Source organism: Crocodylus siamensis, chromosome 5 (genome assembly GCF_052110815.1).
Source record: "Crocodylus siamensis isolate JL-2025a chromosome 5, ASM5211081v1, whole genome shotgun sequence".
NCBI lineage: Eukaryota > Metazoa > Chordata > Crocodylia > Crocodylidae > Crocodylus > Crocodylus siamensis.
The window spans coordinates 203,549,380-203,574,352 of NC_143399.1; the positions used below are offsets into that span (position 1 = coordinate 203,549,380).

Consider the following 24,973-nt stretch of genomic DNA (forward strand, 5'->3'; position numbering starts at 1 on the left):
TTAGTCGAGTCTGCTGGAGCGTGGTAATTACTGTGCTCCAGCAGACTCCAGCGTCATGTGTATCAGCATCCCTGTGCTAAGAAATGGCAGCAGGGGTGCTTTAACTAAAATGTATTTGATGAGTTTTAATTAAAGCACCCTTACCACCATTTTTGACCATGGGGACGCTGATACATGTGATGTTCTGGGTGCTTTAATTAGAGCGGCTCTCCTGGCCACTCAAAGCACCGCCCCTCCCCACCTCCCAGACCGTGTCTATAAACCCAAGCATCTGCACATTCAAGTTGGCTAACTCATGCTAAGTGCCCACTGAGCACATCTACATGCACAATTAATGTGAAGCAATAAACTCAGGCTTTATTGCTCCTGAGTTGATTGCTCCTGGGCATGCTTTTTGAATGTGCATCTGGGAGGAATAAACTCCAGAACAATAAACTCTGGAGCTTATTGCCGTTTGAACGTGAGTCTGGGGGCGCAGCATGTTGAGCTGCTTGGAGCACCCCAGCTGGCAGGGGTCCCAGGGTGTCAACCTGCCCACCTAGGGCTGCTCCCCCTGACTCAACATGCCGCGGAAGGGCTGGCTGGGGCATGGGAGTGTTTCAGAGTGGGGCTAGCCAGCAGGCAGCCCCTGCACCAAAGCACCCTTGTGCTCCAGCCACCTGGGGCAGTGTCTACCTGTGTGGGCTGTGCCATTTTTTATTCTGCAGCAGAATAGTACTTGTATTTCCAAGTACTTGTATTTTCTTGTATTTGCAAGTACTGTCCTGCTGCGGAGTAAATTAGTTTGACGCCAGCCGAATAGGGGCGCACGTACAGACATCAAGACATTTACTGCACAGCTAATTAGTCTCCTGCACAGTAAATGTCTTGTATGGACATGCTCCCTGAGCATCCCAAAGTTACTCCACTTCAGCGGAAGGTTAACTCTGGGCTGTGCTATCTAGCTCCTGTTAAGATAACATCACTCTGTTCCACAGAGATGAAATGAACACTTTGCAGTCCTCCGGCATCCCAGAACGCACCTCTCCTGCTACCCCCCCTCCCCCCCTCCCCGAACAGGGACAGAGCCCAGGTAGCCTGTCTTATCGCTACACTCCTGCTTGCCAACCTTTAAGTGGCAAGTCAGAGCTGTGCAGGCAAGGAACAGTATTAATCCTTAACGTGTGTCTGGTCACAATACATTTGAACTAAAACCATTTAACAGTCCACAGATTTAGTACAGCCGATGTGAACATGTAATGTCACCCTTCGAAAGTTTTCTGAGCAGTCACACATTGAGGCTTACTATGCTCTGAATATAGACTGTCATGTGTAGCATGCACTGGGGCCCTGAATGCCCCCCACCCCTCCACACCTTCTCAGTCGAAGGCTCCAGTGCAGTATGGAGGCTGGGAGCCCAAGAAAAAGCTTTACTAAGCTTCCAGCCCACACCGCACCGGAGTCCCCTGATTGTATTAAACCCATGGAGCAGACTGATGTTAACTCAACATGTGTTTAGTAATACGATCTGGAAATACTCCTCACTGGCATAGGCCTAACTGTGCTATGCTTTGATGGTACTTAGCACATGCTTCCCTGCTTGAACACATGCTTTCCTGGTTGGACACTAGGAGCATTTATACACATACTTTTCAGTCCCACGATGCATGGGAGATCCGCCACTTCCAAGCACGTCCAGTTAATCAAGTCTGCGCCACACACGAGCTGACGCGCTCTGCACTGCGCTGCATGCAGTTGGAGATGATGTCTCTTATTAAACCAACAAGATTTTTGCAAAACAAATTTTGCAAAAACATTTGAAAAGATTTTTTTTTGCAAAAATCTGGTTGGTCTAATAAAAGATATGATCTCTACTACGAGGCCTGACTGCCTACCACTGTAAGTGCAGCTGGCACATGCTAAGTGTAACGTATAACAAGGCCCTTTAGAAACCACTGCACCACAGTTCTGGAGAGAAACATAGCAGCTATTTTAACAGCTCACAGCAACAACACTGTAAAATGAATTGGAAAAGGACCTTTTCTTATGGATCACCTGGGAGCTACCTTTCTGCCAGCAGAGGATTTTTGCTTACAACCGTGAATGTTTTAGCCATATTGGATACCACTGTATGATCAGCCGGTGGCTTTGTTTGGGTTTTAGGCTGCGTTCTTGTGTTACCTGTCAGGCTCAGCCAGACTTTAAAAGAAATCAGAGCTCAGAAGTGCTATTGCAATGCTACTAAAAATAATGCTGTGTGCGCACATGCGTGTGTGTGTGCATGCATGTATGTGTGCATGTGTGTGTGTAGACATACGCTTTCTGCTGTAACTAAACAAAATTGCAACCTTTAATAAAAAGTCCCTACTTTGGAGATACAAACCAATTCTTTCTAAATGATTTTAACCCCATTTTTAACAGATGAAACTAGAACATCTCTCTGTCTATTGAATAAGCTTCTCCCAGTCACCCCAATTCTAGATCTTAATACCTTCCCATGAAAGTCATATGTCATACAGAGTCCAGAATGCCCTTTGCCATGAGTTCCCCTTTCAGTATGGAAAGTCATGTTTTCTTAATTTTAAATGATGAAACAACTTAAATGGAAACTGCACATTCCATCTCACACATTAACTTAGATGTACTTGTATCACAATCATAGAGTCACAGGATTATAGAAAATGAGGGTTGAAGGGACCTCAGGAGGTCACATCTAGTCCAACCCCCTGCTGGAAGTAGGACCAGCCCCAACTACATCATCCGAGACAAGGCTTTGTTGAGCAGGATCTTAAAAATCTTCCAGAATGGAGACTCCACCATCTCTCTGGACCCTTAAATGCCCTCCATGGCTGCATTATGTGAACATGTTCATGATAAGCAATAAAACCAGAGCACTTGAACTATGTGATTAACTCTTTTATGACTGCATTGGCCAAACTGCATACCGACAAACAAATAAATGCATATTTGGGGTTGACTCCCACTCCCGACCCCAACATTTAATATTCAACATTTAATATTTGTATTAATGAATGCCCTATCATTTATAAAAATGTGTGCATTAATTGGAGATCAAATTAGCTATTGTGTTCAACCTGAAAAAGAATCTTTTTCATCGTGTTTTTTTTTAATTCCTTTTGTAGGTTTTCACATCTAAAACGAAAGCTTTTTCAATTATATTTAGCAAAATTTGGCCTCGACATCATTTCGAGCCAAAAGGAAGGTGAAGTGTGTTTCATTTTGAAACGGTCGAAAAAATATATTCGGGTTTCCTGCACTGTTTGTTTTTATTCATGAATAGTTTCAGCTAGCCTCCTTTACTGAATTGTTTTTTGGTGCATAACTTTTTCCCCAAATAATTTCACCCCCACTTTTACCCACATTCATTTCCTAATCCTCTAGAGGCAAGGATTTTTTGGAGTGATACCCTTTACTGGGGCAACTGCCTGGGGAATGCAAAATATTCTTCACCAGGTCCCTAAATCTCCTTGTTCTCAGCTTGGCAGGTTACAAACAAAGCTGATGGCTCAAGGGTCTGTTGCTCATGCAGCAATTAGCGGTCTGCTTTAGAAAGCCTGAGTTCATCCTGTTCTTATGCGGGACGTCTTAAGAGAGGTGTGCGTTATGCAACGCGTTGAGAAACGTCCGCGTGTTTTACAAAATCGTGCTAAGTGTTTGTCCGCTGCTCCTTTTCTAGTCGCGTCTCGCCTTTCCCAACCCCCACTTCTGCCAGACCCCACCATCCGTCCATCAGTTAGCTCTTGTCAGAGGAGACAGGCTGCCGAGCCCCCTTGCCTGTCTCTCCGATCTCACACACCTGTCAACCATTAAAGTTTGGAGAGTTTCCACCTTTGTCGGCGGCAGGTGATTCATGTTCGGTCTGAAGGGCTGGATGCTTCACAGCGCAGGTATTGATATATCCCTTTCCTTGCTGTCAACAGCTGCTGGGCCTGGCTCCAAGATTTGAAGGAGCTAAATTGTCAGAGAAAGGATGCTGAACATCTCTCTTTGTGCAGCTCTGCTCTGAACTAACAAGTGAGGGCACTATTAATGGATGAAATCAGCCCATCCCACAACACGCGGTTATATTTATAGCATGAACACCTCTAAGGAGGATCACAAAGCTCAGCGATGTACAAGCACCGAGGAAGGGAGTGCTATTCAGGACGGACAAGGCAGAGGAAAGCTCATCGTCCCTATTTTACACAAGTCCCAGGGAGGTCAGTAGACTCACCCAAGGCCATCTGTGGCAGAGGGGGAACTCACTTCTCCTGGGTTCCAGCCCCGTGCCTTTGCCCCAGGGACACCAGGTTGCATGTAGAGGAGCAAGCATGGATTCAGAAACCCTCCCACCCCTGTGAAAGCTCAGTGACATCTAGAAATATGCCTCTATCCCTACAACGCATCCTGGCATCCTACCATCTGCAGCGGGATCTTCAAAGAAGACTGTGACAACTTCAGCTGCAATGTGCAGCCCTGTTCACTCCCTCCAGCCCTCGCGGGGCTTTGAGTCGAGGTCCTTTTCCATATTGCTACCAGGAAGTCAACATCCACCTTTCCTATGGAAAGTCTTGCTGTGGGATTAGACCCCTTGTCCTTAGCTATAAGGCCTCGAGTCTCTCCCCTCTTGAACCGAAGTCAAACCCACCCCTGAGAGCAAGGAGTGATTGCATGCTCTGTCTAGGCTTGCCAACTCTGAATCTATTGAGGGAAGTTTCCAGGAGGTCAATGTGCCCATGACATACAATGCCAACATGCTCGTGTGCTTGCGTCTATGGGTTATGGCTTATGGCACAGAGACTTTATGTCAAGAAGGCAAATTACGTCAGGAAGGCAAATGCAATGTAATGTTAAAAAGCCACTGGAGTATTCTATAAATTGGATTCAACATTTAATATTTATATTAATGAATGCCCTATCATTTATCTCCCGGGTGACTCTCTGCAGTCTCCTGGAGATTTATATCTAATTCCTGGAGACTTCAGGTCAACCCTAGGGGGCTGGTAATGGTAACCCTAGTTCTGTCTCTTCTTTTGAACCCACCAGTGAGCCCATTCTCCTGCCTAATATTCAAAAATCATGAGATTGTCTTCAAATCCTGTTCACATTTTTGAACTTTTCCCAACCACCCTGAGCGCAAGAAAATTTTATCAAGGCTAGGCAAGATCCTTAGCTTCAGAAGCCGAAGCATTAAATATCATGACATTTGCAATGGCATTAGGAGATATGGCAACACTGAGCTGGCCTCTCACAGGCAGTAGGGAACCAGGATCAGTTTGATCCACAAAGGTTAATATAGTGTCATTAACCACAACCGCTGGAGAGGCGCACTCGTTCTGGTTGCTTGGCCTCATTCAAAACAGTGCTCAGTGGCCTGTTTTCATTTCTGGTACCTGAGATTCTTTAAAAAGGCCCAGCCTCTCCCTCCTCAGCTTGAATGTGCATAGATCAAAGCAGATCTATGCAACAGATACCAGATCTACCCAAAGAACCATGTCTGCCTATGTCCTTAGACCAACATGGTTACAACCAACACCCCTAGATCCAAGCAGCATCTTTTACCTGCTGCTCCATAATGCAATCAGGCTCATTAACAGATGCTTTTCTTTCCCTTTTCCTCTTCTAGGTCAGCATTTCTACCTCCCCAATCATTGTAGTATCTTTGCAGTTTGCAGTCTTTAATCCTTTTATCCTGACTCCCCATGAGGCAGGGCGCTGATGATATTGAAAATGGGAACGGAGGCACAGGCAGACTAAAGGGATGCAGGTATCTAATATGAACTGTTGAACACCCAGGTGGCTGAGGCTGGGCATCTGTGAATCACTTCCTTGGACTTAGGTACCTAAATTGTGTATAAGTCCCATCTTAGGTCTTGCTGGTGCGTGTTACCTACTGACTGTTTAATACAAAATGCATGAGCTGTGCCATAACATAGGAGTGTCCTCAACAGTCCTAAATTATGGCACAGCTCATGCATCAAAACAACACTACAGGGTCACATTCTCCCTTGCTCTATCTCTCTCATCCCCTCTGGTCCTATAAATCTTGTGTATGTGGCTCAGCTTTAGCAGGTGAGAGAGAGAGATCCCTCAGCCAAACTTATCTTTCTAGTTTGCTGGTTAGGTAGAGGATATAGGCTTCAACCTCTTCCAGGTGAGGATGAAGTGGTACCTCCATCTTCCACCAAACCATTGTGCAAGACTTTGGGCGATGGTACTCCCAGCCAGCTGGCTGGACATGAAGGCACCGGGGTTTTCAGAGTGGGGATTGTGGCTACACACATATATACCTAACTCAGTGCAGCTAGTTATAAGCCTGAGGAGATTCAGCCTCCTCATGTCTGGGTCCCTTTGTGAATTTTGCCTTTCATGACTTGCCCAAGGTCACACAGGAAGGCCAGCGTGGAGCAGGGAACCTCTCTAGAGCTGGTTGATGGCTCAAGGCCTAGGCCCATACGCCTCCTAGCAACAAAACATCTCTTCTAGATCTGTCTACTCATGTCTATGTCCAAAGGGCTTGTATCCCATGCAGGGCATTATGAATTGACTTCACGGGCTTCACAACAGAACCAGCATTTCCTCTTCTTACAATCCCGCCATCTCTTTAATCCCTTTCTCTAATTACCATGGTGCCAAGTTGTCCCAGTGTTGCGCGTGAGCTCTCCTCACTTCATTCTTTCACTGACTCCTTCCTCACCTCCACACGACAAAGGTATTTGCTCTCATTCATATGGAGCAAAAGACAGTGGTGAGTGAGGAAAGTGCCAGGTGCAAAATACCTTTCTCTACTGCCCTTATCCAACACGGGGCAAGTCACTTATCCCTGTAGTGCTGGGAGTTCACTGAGCCATAAAAATGGAGATAATAATACTTCACCTTCCTCAGACAGGACCTGAGGCTTGACTTAGGATCATAGGAAAGTAAGGCTAGAAGAGGCCTCATGAAGTCATCTTGGCCAGCCCCTTGCTCAACCACTGACTTAACCACCCCAGCCAAGTATTTGTCTAAGCTCCTCTTGAACATTGCCAGGGATGGAGAGTCCACACTTTCTCTAGGCAGCCTGTTCCAGTGCTTGACCACCCTCAGTCAGGAAGTTTCTCCTCGTCTCCAACCCAAATTCCTCTCTGCAGTTCGTGGCATTATTCCTATCCCTGTCCTCTGCAACCACAGAGAAAGGTCCATCACCATCCCCTTTACAACCCACCGCCAGGTATTTGAAAGCTGTTGTCAAATTTCCCCTCTGCCTTCTCTCATCCAGACTAAGTAACCCTAGTACTTCCAACTTTTGCTCATAAGTCTTGCTTCCCGGGTCGCTAATAATTTTTGGATTATTAACAAATGATTGTTTGTTTCGGAGTGCTCCAAGTTCCTCAGCTAGGAAAATGCGACAGGGTATAAAGCCATTTGCATTTATCAGCCCATAGATTTTCCCATGATCCTCTTTCAACAGGGGCCCCGCCAAGGGGGACAGCAAGGATCCTTGCTCTCATTTTGTACAGGTCGGTCATGGGTTCTGGGTGCTGGAATGCCACTTTCTGTTGCTACCATCGAGGTGCCCGACAGCTGAGTGTCCTCCAGTCGTGTTGGCAAAGGAGCGAGAAGACTTAGTGATGAGAGGCTGAAGCAGGGTTTTTTTTTAATGAAGTGGGGGGTAATTAACCATTAGAACAATTTACTTATGGATGTGGGGAGCTCTATATTGCTTGACTACTTGAAATGCTCTTTAGGGGCCTTTGTACACACCATGTTTTTTGCCCTTTTTTGTGCTGCAACTGTTTGTAGGAGTGGGATTTCCGGGTGCTTTAAACATCTTTCTGGTGCATTAAAGTAAAACTCCTCAGGTGTAGTTTAGTTTGGGAATTAAAGTGTTGCGTCCATGGGTCCGTTGTGTGCAAACACAAAGGCAATCAAAGGCGCGTAATGAGCCTCTTTGTCCTCCAGATGGCTGCAACTTTTTTGTAGTTCACCCCTTTGAATTGCTTTCACTTTCAAATTGCTTCTGCTTTTTTTTTTCCTTGTGCAGTTTGCCAGCTCCCTGTGGCATGGGCAAGGGGCACAGAGGCAGCACTGAACCATCCTGGTCTCCTTAAATTAAATAGGTTTATAAAATCTAAACTTGTATATCTTGGAGTGTTACATGGTGTCCTCAGGTGCCCGTGGTGTGTACAAGTGCCCTAGATTTATGAATCTCTTATTATTTCTATGATGGTCTTGTCAGGTGCCAAACACTGCAAGCATCCATTCTTTTCTCACTCAGCGCTGACTTCAGTGGTTTGGCCATGTGCAGAAAATGGATAAAGCCTGTATCCCCAAGGCTGTCTGCAAAGCGTCCTCTCTTTACAGGAAGACAACCACACAGGCATCCTCATCTCTGGTTCAAGGATGCTTGCAAGGGAGAAATGAAGGCAATGAACACGGATCCAAATGACAGAGAGAAAACAGCACACAATCAAAGAGCTTGGAAACAGTCTATTAAGCATGCAATGAAAGCTTTTGAGGAAAGAAGAGCTCAGCATGCAGAGGAAAAAAGAAGCCTCAGGAAGAACCCCACACCATACCTGGGCTTGTTCGATACAGACTCCACAGGTGATAAGCGTAGAAGAAAATGTCTCTCAAGAAGTGGGCTTTATAGCCAAACACAGAGATGTTCAGCAAGCTCATGCCTCACTCAGGACAAGTCTGGTGTATCTGAGACAGATAGACAGATAGATAGATGCTCACTACCAAACATATGGAGGCCCTGGTCAAGACGTTAGTGTCCCAGTGTGCACACAGAAACTAACACTCACTGCCCCAAAGAGATTTCAGTTTGAATAGATGATGGGGCACAATGGGTGGGGAGAGCAGATAGAAAGGAATGCCCCCAAAACAGGTCTGCCAGCGATACAACCAAAATGCTCCCTCCAGAGCTCAGGGGTGAGGTCCATCTGAGCCAACGGCCTGTGAGGATAGCGTGTTGAAGGCACACTTTGTCTATAGCCAAGGAAGTGACATGGGCACCACCATATCCAACCATCTTGGACACCCCTCTCCCCAGGCTCCCTTTGCCCCGATACCGATTTGCAGCTGAGTGAACTCAGGCTACAGCAGGGCTCGAACATAGTAGCCATTTCTTTTCCTTTTTTTTTTTTTGCCATTTACATGCATTCAGCTGCTATTTAATCACCGATTTTTTGATGATTAATAAAAAGGAGGTGACACCTCCCTCCCTTTCTCTCTGGCCACTGCTTCTTGAGCCACTGGAGTTGGCGGGGGGGGGGGACAGGAGGGTGAGGCACCCCTGCAGCTTGATTCCAGTGCCCCCCACTCCTGGGGCCAGGGGCACCCAAGTTTCATCCATCCAGCCACTACTGTTCACATGCACCCCCCCACTCTCCCCCCAAGCTGCAGTATGACACCTTCATCCCTGTGCTGTCCCACCCCACCGCACTTGCAAGCAACCAAAATGCACAAGGACTCAGTGCTTTGTTTTTCTTCTACCTCTTCCCCTCCTTCCTGGTGAACGGACTAAGAAGTCAGCCCAGCCCAGGAGTGTTGCACAGTGATCTGGCTGCACAATACCGTCATTTCCGGATTGGTCCATGGCAGGTTCGGCTCACACGCTCTTTGGGGGGGCTACATAGATACACGATTCAACTGAAAAACAAACAAACATCAATTTACTTTGCAACTCCCCCACACGCCACCCCCGTCTTCCCCCACGTCCCTCCCTCCGCGGTGTCACTATGTCCTAACAGCAAATTAGTCACCTGGTGCCAAAGGCAACATACATCATCCCCTGACAGCTCCCTCTGTTTCCTCCAGTGACCTTTAGAAAAGCAAGAGCCAGGCACAAACATGTGGAGATAAGGGCTCATGCTGGAGGCTGCTTTTTTTATTTGCTTCAGGTGTGATTTATAAAGCTGTCACCAGGCTCCATGAGCAGCTGCTGAGGGTGACAGCAGAGGCTGTTTTTCTGCCTCTTGCTCAAGCAGTGATTTAATACTGGGGCACTCCAAGAAGCCCAGGGACAGGCTTATACTATGTTCTGTCTCCCAGATAAATGCTGCAAAAGGTGTGGAAACCCAGGGTCTTGGGGGCAACACCAGCCAGGGTGTATGGAGGGACAATTCAGAGTCTATGGAGGTCTGCTCTCCTATCTGTTGGATCTGGAGGGGTTTAACTCTCATTGAAGGCAATGGGAGTTAGATGCGTAAATGCCGTTGAATGTCTAGGTGCTGGGGCATCATTCTTGAATCTCCTCCCTATAATCACAGCTCAGAGGATTATTTTTCTCACAGTGAGCCACCATATGATATCTGGCATCTATCATGCTACAGGCATACAGAGCAGAACAACAGCTGCTCCAAGAAGCTTATATCTGTCAGTGTTGGGTAGATATGGACATCCTCATCACAGCATCTAAGCACCTTCATTTTTAATGCACCTACTTTCATGTGGGAAGATCACTCAGCTAAATCTGAGCGGGTCCACAATTCAAAAAGGATGTGGAGAAGCTTGAGAGAGTCCAGAAGAGAGCCACGCGCATGATCAGAGGTCAGGAAAACAGATCTTACGATGACAGGCTGAGAGCCATGGGACTCTTTAGCCTGGAAAAGCGCAGGCTCAGGGGTGATCTGATGGCCACCTATAAGTTCATCAGGGGTGACCACCAGGATCTGGGGGAACGTCTGTTCACCAGAGCGCCCCAAGGGATGACGAGGTCGAACGGTCACAAACTCCTGCAAGACCGTTTCAGGCTGGACATAAGGAAGAATTTCTTTCCTGTCCGAGCCCCCAAGGTCTGGAGCAGTCTGCCAGCGGAGGTGGTTCAAGCACCTACATTGAACACCTTCAAGAGTAAATTGGATGCTTATCTTGCTGGGATCCTATGCCCCCAGCTGACTTCCTGCCCTTTGGGCGGGGGGCTGGACTCGATGATCTCCTGAGGTCCCTTCCAGCCCTGATGTCTATGAAATCTATAAGTAGAAAAGGATGCCAGGAAGTGGCAGTATGGCCTTGTGGGTAGTTTTCAGCTCAAGCAATCTGGTTTACTAGGTGACCTTGGGAGAGTCATGGCACTCCCCTGCTCCATGCCTCACTCAAATAGGAACGTGAGCTTGGGATCTCAACCATCTGACGCATCCTAACTTATCCCAAACTTTTTCAAGACCTGGCTGGACAAAGCCTTGGCTGGGATGGTATAGTTGGGGATGGTCTTGCTTTGAGCAGGATGATTTGACCTCGAGGTCCCTTCCAACCCTGGGAGTTGTTAGCCCAAGGTCCCACCATACAATGAGGTAAAGTCACAACAAGATAGCATCTAGATAGTCACCCCACTCCTTGCCTCTTCTCCGTTGTCCTACAAAAGAAATGCAAACAGTGGGCAGCTTTAGGGAAAGCGAGTGGATGTAGGGAGACCATTGATTCACAACAGGAGCATCACATATGTATTTGTGACAAGGGGGCTATAGGAGAGAAATCCAAGGAATGATTTCTGTCAGCACATGTATGGCAGAGGATGAGTTTGATGTAAGTGTGTTCTCGCTTGGCTCTTGGCTGTACCTTTTAACTAGTCACCACATTGGCAGTGTCTGGGACTTACACATTTCCCCAGAAGATGTAATGGATGTGGGGCTATATAGGTTCACCTTGCTTTTCAGCCTGAAGACTCACCAAGTCACAATCAGCTTTTCTTTGGCAGATTGGAGAGCCATGCATCAAAACTTGTCCTAGAACATCGTGGCGGGGGGGAGATATCTCTCCCCCTAGATACTGCATCTCAGGCTCATTCACAGAGCCAACTACACATATGTCTCTTTTCTTCCCTTGGAAAGACTGTGGGTCAAAGCACTGGTGGCTATAACTATGTCAATGGCAGGTGATACAATTAGCAAGCCCTTCCTCGTTTGCAGCACTTTGTCTTGTGGTGCTTTACAAAGGAGCTCAGTACTTTTACCCACATTGTACAAAGGAGGAAACTGAGGCATGGAGTACTCCCGTGGCTTGTCCAAGGTCAGCTCTGCCGATTTACGTGCTCTGAGGAACAAACTTTCCAAGAAGTGTTGAGTGAGGCAAATACATCTGGCATCACGTTGATCTCCCAAACACTCAGTCCCATTTTTTTTCCTGCATCCCCCATCCCCTGCCCCCCTCATCCTGTGACTCACATGGGCAGGGCAGTGGCCTCTCTGCTGTTTCACAAAAATTATTACACTGTCAAAGAAACGTGTAAGGCAAGGCTGATGAAGAAAGGGACTTGACAAGGGTGTTTATTTTAGTAGAGAACACAATTCAGCCCATTTAAAAGCAAGGCAGAATAGTTAATGCTCCTGGGAATCCTCCATGAAAACACTGGTGTCCTTAGGCTCTCCAAAGTATAATTAAGAAAGGAGTTGATTGACTGAAGACAAATAGAGCACCAGAAATGAATGCAATTACAGAAAACAGCAGCTCTCCTCCCACTGCGGCTCTGCTTTGTGTTTCTACCCTCACCGTGGAACAAATAAGGACCCCTAGGTCTGGCTTCTTCTGAAACCAATAGCATGACCCCCATGTAGTAGGTGACAGTCAGTCCTTCTGGATCATGGTGGACATATGAGAGGTCACCCGGACCTTTGCCACACATGCCTCGGCAGCAGTGTGGAGGAGGGGAGGCTGCCCAGACTTTCCATCCTGCCTTCAGACCATCAGGGCAGAATGCAAACGTCAACGGGGTCCAGACATGCACAGCGCCTTGATGATGGTAGTTATATGCACATCTGGGAATCAAACCTGGATCTGTTGAGTGGCACTTAGCCCCCGAAGGAAGGGCCTTGCAATGAAAGGCACAGCTGACGCTGCTTTTATTTTTCAGAAGTCTCTTGCTTCACAACATGCGCCTGACCCTAGACTGGGAACTAAGAAATGCTGAGTGTATCCCAGGACCCATTTGAGACCAAGTCAGCTACCTCAATCCTGGATCCCATCCAGCTTCCAGCCTAGGTCTGAGCAGCCCTTAGGTCCTAAAGACAATTGTAGAAACGAGCACAACTGGAACGCTGGGTTTTGGCATGCACAGACCAGACCATGGCTGCATGTGGTAGTGGCCTTCCCTTAAAGGCATCTCTGAAAAAGATAAAAAAGCGGTTCTCTCGAAATTCATTAAGGAAAAAAAAGAAATCTATGTAAAAACAGTGTTTATTTGCAATGGCTCATTTCCCTTCTAAACAAGGTTGGAAAGGATTTCTGGCTTCGGAATACTAGCAGCTATTTAAAGAAAAAGTTAGTAAGACAGCTGACCTGCTCCAGTGCAATAACAGCATGAATAATAAGATAATATATAATTATATTAACAGTGTTTATCTCTCACACAGCATTTGGGGTCAGTAGGTCTCAAAGCAACAGAAGCCATTGGCCGTATTATACAGGTGAGGAAACTGCAGAGACAACAGGTGAGGAAACTGAGGCACAGAAAGATCGGGTGACCTGCCTATAGTCACTCATCAGGCCAGTGGGCAGAACCCAGGATAACTGATCTCTATTCATGAGACACCAATGCCTTCCACCATTTTTCGTACCTATGGTTTTAAATATCATATGTTGGGCTACCTTATATTGTATATTATATGTTGGTCCATTATGTATTGGTTTAGTCTTTTTAACCTCTTTAGATTAACCATCACTTTAAGGATAACTGGGGTTTTCTGTGCATCAGCCCCTTCCACATCAATTGATGGAAATGCATTTCTAGCCATTGATTTCAGTTCTCTGGGAAGTGTCTTGAATAATCATGTAACACTAACGGGAGTAGACTCTAGCATGCAGAATGCTATTGTGGTCTTTGGCCATGGTATGAAGTGAGCACAGGTTCAGCATAGGGACAAGATCTCTATTGAATTAAGGGTGCTGGGTGTGAGTATTAGGCAATAGATACCATACAGAGGTCATCTTCACCCCCTGAAGAAGTTCTACCAGTGGCACCCTCACACCCAACTCCATGTAAGGCAGCATGGCAAAATAATCAATGACAAAGTCTTTGGTGTCGACTCCATGTCCATTGAAGCACTGATAATGAAGGTTCAAGCAGTTCTTATACAGTGAACTAGTACGTGGGAAGAGGAAGTCTGATTACCCAAGGAAAACACAAGGATACCTGTGCTGGGCAATTGATGGCAACCTACTGGACACATCTACATGTGCACATTTACTGTGCAGTAACCTAAGTATCCCATGCATCAGTGCAGGCTAAGTTACTGCACAATAACTGAAAAGTACTGCTCAGTATGGACACGTCTATACGTGTGCACCCATACTTCACAGTAAGTATGGGGACTTGTGCCGATTTGGGTGTAAATTTGCTACCTGTATCATGCAGGTAGCAAATTTACTCTGCAGTAACATTGTGTGCCTGGACTGAGTTAGGATTAACTTTACTCCTGAGGCAGTCCAAACACAGCATCACTGCGCTTTAATGCCTGCATGTGCAGATGCCGGCCTAAATCTGCTTATTGGACAGTAACTGCACGTGTAGACTGCTGTAAATTTACTGCACAGTAAATGCATGTGTAGATAGGCCCAGTGAATAGCTTGCTTAAGCCTTTCGCCATACATAAGCAGCAATGGTGAGGGAAGTTATGAGCCTTGTCGAACACCAAGGGCACACCTGAGGGCCAGGACAACAGCTAGCAATGCAAAATGGGTGCATGGGCCTGTACAAGCATCTGCACAACCCACCATACTTTACCTGACTGCCTTGCATTACAGCACAGTCATCCTCCAAGGTGAGGGACCTCTGACAATGAGCTTGACAGAAGTTTGAGCTTGCAAAAAATGTCACTTGCCCTGTTTCTTGATCAACCTCATGGGATTTTTCATCCCACAATCTTATAACAGGCTGCAGCCCCTGTGGATGTGGGTCTCTACAGATACACGTAGCACCACCCTTACCAGGGAGGGCTTATGAAAACAGCTACTGCATCTTTTGAAAATCCTAGCCAGCCTGGAGTCCTTTGAGACAATTCATGGGTTAATGCTGTTGGAAGTTGTCAACAGAGACCAGAAGCAGATACACACACGCTGACAGGAATTCCTGTTTCCCACTTCAGTGAAGGGGGTAGAAGAGCAATAACCACATGTGGCTGTTAAACTAACCTGTTAACAACCTGCAGCCTCACAGGGTACCTGACAGCTTCCTAAAACTGCGTGCAAGATGACCCTGCCCTGTGTTGGAAAAAAAACCACCGGCCCAACACCTGACCCTACTAATTGCTGAGTCCGTTTGGGGAGGGCTACCACTCCTCAGCTTGCAACAAGAATGCATTTTACTGCGGCGAGGTTATGATGGGATGAATAAGGATGAAAAATACTTTTAGATTATCTCTCACAGCAGCAGGCTGAGCTGTCCTTTGAAGTAGGTGTAGATATGGCTCTGCCTCATCCCTGACTGAATTACAGAGAGACTCATAGAGAAGTAGGGCTGGAAGGCACCTCCAGAGGTCATCTAGTCCTAAAGGCCTAGGAAATTCTGGGAGGTGCTGAGCCATCAGCCACACAGGGCCCTTGCTCCATCCAGTGACCCAAAGGTCCTTCATTGGGGCTCTCACTAGATAAGAGGTTGTTTTTTTGGACAATGGGTAGTAACACTCTGAGCCTGCCAGAAATGAGACACCCAACCAGGTGTACCAAAGGAGTAGGATCGTTGGATTCAAAGGCTGACTCTGGAGCAGGAACTAAAATCCACATCTCAGGTTGATGCCCTTATCTGTGTCCGATAGGGTTAACTTGTCCCAGCTAATGCACATTGAATGATCTATATAAAGCATAACAGATCTAAGAGAGAGCCCTACACTAGAATACCCTATTGCTTAGTGGTCCGAGCACTCGTGGTTCAAGACTTTGCTTGGTCTCAAGCTGAGGAGAGGTCTGAAGCTTTGTCTTGCACACTCCACCTAAGTGCTCCAGAGCTAGGCTGCTCTCGAGTTTCTCTTTGGCTTCTCACAAAGGGGATGGAAAAATTAGGCATGGTTTATCTATACAGCTCAAAGACCATATCCAGGAGCAAGCTTATGGCTTGTGGGCCCAAGCAGAGGGGCATACACAAGCTACTTTTTCCCCTTTCCTCCAAGTTTGAGCCCCGCCATGTTTGAGCCCTTGTTAGTTTGGACAGCTCCCTGCCTGGATGCTTTGTGGCGGTCCACACCTTAGGTATCTAGCTCTTCCCATGCCTGGGTTCCTAACCAGAGTTGAAGGATTTCACTCTGGACCCCTACAAGTGAGAATCCCAGATTGGCATTGGCAGACATCTTTGGACCCACAGATAAGACAGTCATGGATGACAATCATCCTCAACTGTGATGAACTCAAGAAGAAGAAAAAGGCAAAGATGTGAAGATGAAGATATGCTGGAGGGTAGGGACAGGATTCAGAACGAGCTCAACAAACTTGAGGATTGGACTAAAAAATCTCATGAGGTTCAACCAGAACAAGTGCAAAGTCCTGCACTTCAGTTGGAGCAATCCCACGCACCAGTACAGGCTGGGGGCTGATTGGCTGGGCAGCAGCTCTGCAAAAAAGGACCTGGAGATGACAGTGAATAATTAGCTGGATATGAACCAACAGTGTGTCTTTGTCACCAAGAAAGCTAATGGCATCCTGGGCTGCACTGGTAGGAGCGCTGCCGGCAGATGGAGGGCAGTGATTCCTCCCCTCCATTCAGCACTGGGGAGGCCACAGCTGGAGTCCTGTGCTCAGTTTTGGGTCCCCACTACAGAAAGGATGTGGATATATTAGAGAGAGTCCAGTGGTGGGCAACAAAAATGGTTCAGGGGCTGGGGGATATGACTTGTGAGGAGAGGCTGAGGGAACTGGGTTTATTTAGTCTAGAAGAGGAGACTGAGAGGGGATTTAATAGCAGCCTTCTGTTACCTGAAAGGGGGTTTGAAAGAAGATGGAGCTGGACTGTTCTCAGTGGTGGCAAACGACAGAACAAGGAGCAATGGGCTCAAGTTGCAGGAAAGGAAGTTTAGATTAGATAGTAGGGAAAAAAAAAAAGGAGGGTAGTTTCATAGTTTCAAAGTAGCTAGAGTCGGAAGGGACCTAGGTAGATCATCTAGTCCGACCCCCTGCCTTGGCAGGAAAGAGCACCGGGGTCAGATGACCCCGGCAAGGTGCTCATCTAACTTCCTTTTAAAAATCCCCAGGCTAGGAGCCTGCACCACTTCCCCTGGAAGCCGGTTCCAGGCCCTAGCCGCCCTGACTGTGAAGTAGCGCCTCCTAATATCTAATCTAAACTTACCCTCCGCCAGCTTGTGACCGTTATTCCTGGTCACTCCTGGCAGCGCACGGGGGAACAGGGACTCCCCCAATACCTGCTGATCCCCCCTGACCAGTTTGTAGCAGGCCACAAGGTCCCCCCTTAACCTTCTCTTGTGGAGGCTAAACAGGTTCAGGTCCCGTAGCCTCTCCTCATAAGGCCTGCCCTGCTGACCCCTGATCATACGAGTGGCCCTCCTCTGAACTCTTTCCATATTGTCCACGTCCCTCTTGAAGTGTGGCGCCCAGAACTGGACGCAGTACTCCAGCTGCGGCCTGACCAGTGCCGCATAGAGGGGGAGGATCACCTCCCTGGACCTGCTCGAGATGCATCTGTGGATGCATGACAGGGTACGGTTGGCCTTCTTGACTGCCTCCCCACACTGCCGGCCCATGTTCATCGTGGAGTCAATGACGACTCCAAGATCCTTTTCCGTCTCCGTGCTGGCAAGAGGGGAGTTCCCCAACCTGTAAGTGTGGTGCCGGTTCTTCCTCCCCATGTGCAACACCTTGCACTTATCAGTGTTAAACCCCATCCTATTCTCATCCGCCCACCGTTGCAACCTGTCAAGGTCAGCTTGTAGCCTATTGCACCCTTCTAGTGCACCCACATCCCCCCACATCTTAGTGTCATCAGCAAACTTGAACAGGGTGCTTTCTACCCCCTCATCCAAGTCACTGATGAAGATGTTGAACAGTGCGGGCCCGAGGACCGAGCCCTGGGGGACCCCACTGCCCACGTCCTTCCAGGTCGAGAAGAACCCATCCACTACCACCCTCTGGGTGCGGCCCTCCAACCAGTTGGCGACCCATTTGACCGTGTGGGCATCGACACCACAGTCTCCCAGCTTTTTGATGAGGACAGGGTGAGAGACAGTGTCGAAAGCCTTCCGGAAGTCCAGAAAGACTACATCCACAGCAACCCCTGCGTCTAATGATTTGGTGACCTGCTCGTAAAAGGCCACCAGGTTGGTCTGACAAGACCTGCCACTGATGAACCCATGTTGGTTGCCCCTGAGCATGCATTCCCCTGCAAGGCCCTCCTGGATGTGTGCCAGGATAATTTTTTCAAAGAGCTTACCCGGGATTGAGGTAAGACTAACTGGCCTGTAATTTCCCGGGTCCTCTTTTTTTCCCTTTTTGAAGATAGGGACCACATTGGCCCTCTTCCAGTCCTCCAGCACCTCGCCAGAGCACCACGAGTGCTCATAGAGCCGCGCCAGGGGTCCCGCAATGACCTCGGCCAGTTCCTGTAGAACCCTAGGGTGAAGATCGTCCGGAGCAGCGGACTTGAACACGTCCAGCCTCTCCAGAAGTACCCTAACTAACTCCTCGCTAACCCTTGGCCCAGGCGTGTCTCTCCCGGGGCCCGAGGGGGGCCCAGCAGGGAGGTGGCTGAACTGGTCCCTACTTAGGAAGACAGAGGCAAAGAAATCGTTAAATATGTTAGCTTTGTCATCTGGCGTGATGACTAAGTTGCCCATCATGTCCTGCAGGGGCCCCACATTACCCGGGACCCTCTTTTTACCCCCTATGTATTTGAAGAAGGACTTCTTATTGTCCTTAATCCGGGAAGCTAATCCTATCTCCATCTCTGCCTTGGCCCTCCTGACTGCCCCCCTACATCCTCGGGCGACTGTAACATAGTCCTTCTTGGTGATGACCCCATCTCTCCATTGGGTATATGCCTCCCTTTTAGCAAGGAGACATTCCCGGATGCTCTTAGTGAGCCATGGGGGTTTATGTGCCCTCCTGCTCCCTTTGACCCTTGTTGGGATTACCTCCCTTTGGGCATGGAGGATCGTCTCCTTAAGGAGCAACCACTCCCCTTCGACATCTGATTCCCTTCCCCTCTGGGTCCTTAGCGCTTCCCCAACGATCCTCCTTAGCTTGTTGAAGTCAGCCCTCCTAAAGTCTAGGGCTGTTGCCTTGCTGCAGCCCTTTGCCACCTTACGCTGGATGGTGAATTCCAGCAAGCAATGATCACTGTCTCCCAGGTGGCCCATCACGCGCAGCCCCCTCACCAGGTCATCACCCGTGGCCAGCACCAGGTCCAACAAGGCGTCTCCCCTGGTGGGACTGTGCACCTCCTGGGTTAGATGGAGGTCCTGCACTCTGGCTAAGAACCGACGTGAGCGATCAGACTTGGCTGACTGCTCCTCCCAGCAGATGTCTGGGAAGTTCAGGTCCCCCATGATGACCACATCCTTAGCCCTCACTGCCTCTGTGAGCTGACCTAAGAATTCCTGGTCGAGCTCTTCTCCCTGGTTGGGAGGTCTATAGTAGACTCCCACCGTTAAGTCTCTCTCCCCTGGACTGCCTTTTACTCTAACCCAGAGCACCTCAGAGTGCCCCCCCTCTACCCCCTTGCTAATTAACGAGGAAGTATATTCCTCCTTGATGTAGAGTGCTACTCCTCCACCTTTCCTTCCTATCCTGTCCCTCCTGTATAGCCTATAGCCCTTGACACTCACCGCCCAGTCATGCGATGAGTCCCACCACGTTTCTGTGATCCCTACTATGTCAGGGCTGGTGACAGCTAGGAGGAGGGCGAGTTCCTCCTGCTTCTTCCCCATACTTCGAGCATTCATGTAGAGGCATTTGAGGCCTCCAACGGTTGTGCCCACTGACCCCCTAGTCTCAGCAATGCCCCGTCCCCCATCACTTACCTGTTTCTCCCTTTTGACCATTGGTCTGGGCTCGCTGGCTGTTGCTGGGCCTGGTAGTTCATCATCTCCTCCGCCCTCATCTTCCCCCTCCCCCAACGAGCCTAGTTTAAAGCCCGCCGAAGGAGGTTCACCAACCTGGAAGAGAACACACGCTTACCTTTAGGGGAAAGGTGGAGCCCATCCCATCCCAGCATGTCTCTCATCACGATGTGCCGGTCATGGCTGAGGAAGCCAAAGCCCGCCTCGAAGCACCATTCCTGTAGCCTCCAGTTGGTCTCCGCTATGCACATCTCGTGACGTCTGCCTCGACCGCTCACTGGCAGGATGGAAGAGAAGACCGCCTGTGCGCCCATCTCCCTCAGCACGCCTCCCAGAGCATGGTAGTCCTCCATCAGGCGATCAGGGGCTCTCCTGGCCGCATCGTTAGTACCCACATGGACGAGGACCATGGGGTAATAATCGGTGGGCTGGATGATGGACTGGAGCATCCCCTTCACATCCTGAATCTTCGCTCCGGGCAGGCAGTAGACCTCATGTGCTGAGGGATCCTGGCGACAGATGGGGTCCTCCGTACCTCTCAGGATGGAGTCACCAATCACGATGACGCGACGTGACGGTAGTAGGAGCAGGTTACCCGAACAGGCGGTGCACTCTCCGTCCTTGGGGGTTTTTAGGACCCAGCTAGACAAAGCCTTGGCTGGAATGATGCAGCTGGGGTTGGTCCTGCATGGAGCCAGTGGTTGGACTAGATGTGACCTCCTGAGGTCCCTTCACACCCTCATTTGCTACGATGCCATGATTCTAATATACTAAAGAGGAAGATTAAGACAAAGACCACAAAGCCGAAGATAAAAGTGAAGATGACGACAACAAAGATGACAACAACAATGACAAAGATGAAGACAACAATGAAGAAGATGACAACAAAGACAAAATAAGGTGTTGCAATGCTGAGCAGAACAAAATCAAGATGCTTTTGAGAACTTGGGCGACATGGCCAAGGCTATTGCAAGGCATGCTGGGAAATGGGCAGAGATATAAACAAGTTCCCTTTCTGCAGAACGGAAACGTGAGCAAGCCTCCTGCTTCTCCGGTAAGCGTGGATTTTGGTGTAGCTGGAGAGCTTTAAACTAACACAGTGAGGAGAGTGACTGAGGTGCTACCTGCACTTCTGTGGGGGGCAGACAAGACTCGATCTCATTCCAGTTCTTTTAGATCAGCATATGGTACCCATTGGCAAGAAGCTGCGGTGCTACCCAGTAACCTACCAAAGAGACAGTCTCCATGGTATCCCGGGACTGATGGCTGCCAATGCTGAGGAATGATGATGGTGCCCATTGCCATAACATCTAGGTGCATGATGGCTTTGCAAGGACAGGACAAGGTAAGGATGCCAGGAGTCTGCCCATGTGCACTGCTTCCAAGATAATTCATTGAAGATATGAGACAGCCTTTTTTCCCCCAAAACACATCATCTTTTTCTGTCACAAGATTCCCAATTTTTTTTGAGGGGGGTTGTATTTTTTTTTTTTAAATCAAGGAATCAGGGTCAAATATTTCCTGTACACCCAGTAGGCAATGGTACCCAAACATTCCTCCAGAGCAGAGCTCAAATAAAGATCCGCTAAGCAAGAGAGATAATGTATGATGGAGCATCTGCATGCTGTGAATACTTTACCCAGTATTAGAAATATTTTCACCCCGAGGCCTTGTATATGCACTGCATGATACAGGTGGTCCCTAGCACATGTTGGCTAAACTCAGGAGTTGTCCCATCCCTTCATCATGCTACTGTCAGAGGCATCTGCAAACAAATATCAGTTATGGACATATTCAGGCGTTGGGAAAGTTCAGATCTGGATATGGATCTAAGCTCTGTGTCTTGGAAAAGGCTATATTTATGCCAGGGATTTCAGATATGTGATAAACTATCCTGCAAAGAAATTAATTCAAGCGTGTGCTACTGCTTTGTTTTACACTATTAGTTGGCCTGGTACTGCCCTCCTCTGGGGGAGATCTGAACTATTCAGCACCGTATCCAGCTCTGGTCCTATCCAAGATTTGAAGGGTCTTTAGAGTAGGGGTGGTGGGAAGAGAAATCTGACTTCTCTGACACCACTTGGCCAAAACCTCCTCGCTTTTAGTGACATAAGGGGAGATTTATTCCAGTTTTCTCCCAGGTCTTCCTGCTGTTTCAAAATTTTCATGGGCAGAATTAATTTCTGGGTCCATTCCTTATGATCAGCCTAATTCTTAGCACATGTAGGGAGCTTTACATAGGCAAAGTACTTGATAGGTGTCAGCCAATGGTCTGATCAAAAGCTGATTGATGTCACTGGGAAGAGACTCATCAGGCCATACAAGATGGCTCAAATGAACGATCTTCATTAACTTTAGGACCTCGGGCAATAATCCACATTGGCTCCAAAGGTGCAAAGTGATTTGGGGAAGTGAGTTTTGTTCCAGTCTGTACCCCCTAAATTCCCTTTTCCAGACCCTGCTTTTTATCTGTTTTCTCTATTGCAACTCTAAATCTTATCCCCTATGCTGATGAGGATATCCATACCATGGTTCCTCAACTTGTCAACTGCGGCCCTTCAGAGAGAGTGCCATCTATTATTTTTTCCCTGCATGCATTGCCCGTATCCTTCCCGCAGTCGGGAATAATACAATGCATGCGACACTACTCCATACTTTTTTCTTTGGGTCCACACTGGGCACATCTACATATTCAGTAATGCATTATAGTTACTCCACATTAAGTTTAGTACTTGTATAACCAAGTAGTAAAGCAATGTGCATGGGTTTTTAGTGATGCTTACTGCACAGTAACACTGTGCAGTAGCATATTAGCATGGGTTTTGTCTGTCACACTATTGCGAGGTGTTATTAGGCTATGAGGCTTGTGTAGATGTGTCCACTGTCTGCTCAGAAGCATGTTCGCCGTGTCTAACCCTTCATAGTAGATCATTGCCCACGAAAGCTTGTACTGCTCTGAACTAGCTAGTGTTTAAGGTGCAACTCTGCCCTGCTTGAAACATCTCCCAAGCTAGCCAGGATTGGTCTCGCTATCCAACACCGTGGGGCTCATTGCGACCATCCTGCAAATAGTGATGATTCCCTGTCGCACTGTATTCATCACTGGTCTCTCCCATCCCTTTTGCGTTGAGCAGAAGGTCAACGCAAGGTCTACGGACAGCCAACGTGTTTCATACCAGTGGACTTTAAATTGTGTTCCTGCCGGCCCACTTGCTGTAATCCTGCCTTCTTGCTTTCTTAGCTGTCTCCAATAGGGCTGGCTTTGCAAACAGATCCCCCCACGTCTTGGCCGAGGGACGAGGGAGTGCGTGTGGGGGAAGGGAGGTCGTTGACAGCTGAGGAAATGCAGGGCCTGAGCTCACCCTCCCTGCCTCGACTAGGACGGGTTTTTCTACAACGGTGCAGAGACAGCAGGTGTAAGAGAGCACCAGGCGAGAGCGGCTGCTCGTAATTAGATTTATATGTTCCACCGGGATTTGCACTGTCAGTGGGAAAGGTTTGTTTTTACAGTGATTGAGCCCGAGGGAGCAGGGCTGGAAATCATGTGAGAAAGCCAGGCTGTTCGACCCCTTCCTTGGCTTTTCCTTTCCATTGCTCTTTCCTTGAGCAGAGCAGGGGCGGGGAACAATCAAGTGTGTGTGTGCAGGGGGGGAATCCACTTTTAGAGCAATGCAGGGAGTTCAGCAAAACGCTATAAACTTCCGGTTTCAATACCGGTTTAAGAGGTATGTCACGTGGGCGATCCATGCATACATGGGCCGGTCTTCCGCAATCCCCCAGCTCTTTCAGAGACCCTGGAGCAGGCGTCCTCAACAGAAGGGCTTGTAGAGGCTTGCTGCCACCATCACTGACCAATGGGGGTGGAAAAGCCCATCTCAGCTGAGACCTCTTAGGCTTCTTCCTACCCCACAAATATGACTGCAGGCCTCAGAAATGCACTCCTTGCCTGGCTGTTTCCAGGGGACGACTGCTGTGCTCCAAGATGTATGTCCAGTCCAGATTCTGCTTGGCCTGATCCCATCTCAGCCTCCAGAAACACACGTATGCATCTCTGCAGGTTGAGCCCAGGCACCAGCCTTGGTAGCTGTAAGCCCAATGGAGTAGACTCAGTGACAGACCCATAACACACACTGTCCAGGGGTCTAGACCATCTCCTCTCTACTAGCAAAGTGCTAAGCACATTCCTATGAGATTGCAATCACAGATGAGCAGGAAGTCATCTCCAAACTTTTAGCATGGCTGCTTACACTAGATATTCAGAGTAACGCTGCCCCCCAGAAGAACGAGGGCTGAGATTTTGGAATGGATGCGAATGCCAGCGGGGCTGCCAACAATACAGGTGAGAAGATGGACTTACCTTGGCTGTTTCTTCAAATGCCAGGGAGCAGTCGCCAGATGCTGACAGCACCCTCCTCCCTCTGCTCTACCTGCAGCAAGTTTAAAGGCGCTTTTGATATTCCCCACATTATGCCTGGTAGCTGAGCATGAGGGTTGTTCCCAAAGTTTGTGGGAATGGGTTAGATAAACACTTGTTTAGGGTGGTTTGGATGGGGATGATCCTACCTTGAGCAGGGGGTTGGACTAGATGTGACCCCCTGAGATCCCTCCCAGACCTATTATTCTATTATTTTATAACCCGTTTCCAAACAATCCTCCTGGCTGCCCCAAGGCAAAGGAAAGAGAGTATATGGCCCAATCATTAAGCAATGATTTTATGGGTTAACAACTAGAGCCAAGTAAAGGAACGAGCCCAGGATCAGTTGTCAATAAATGGCCTCTGTCTTATGCACATCACAGTGCCCTAAGAGGTGTGAACTGTTCCTCCTCCCAAAGGTACACACAAGCAGGCCAGCTCCCAGCCATATCCATCTTCGCCTGTTTTACCCATTCAATGACAGGCAGATAGAAATCTCCCAACCTGAAGTTTCGGGGAGACCTCTGCTTGGCCTGCCGCTCCTGAGCCCATTACAGCATGTGCCCCCATCTTAAGAAAATAAAATAATAAAGAACAGGAC

The 24,973-nt window shown here is 48.2% G+C and overlaps 1 long non-coding RNA gene across 1 annotated transcript; it reads right to left on the bottom strand.

The window, feature by feature from the left end:
- Window positions 1-7,778: 7,778 nt before the first annotated feature.
- LOC149865164 (uncharacterized) lies at window positions 7,779-9,657 on the bottom strand. The gene is made up of 3 exons (XR_016442728.1): window positions 9,541-9,657; window positions 8,538-8,667; window positions 7,779-8,364 (listed from the first exon to the last, which is right to left on the bottom strand). It is a non-coding gene; the product is annotated as an uncharacterized LOC149865164 (long non-coding RNA).
- Between the last annotated feature and the right edge of the window lie 15,316 nt (window positions 9,658-24,973).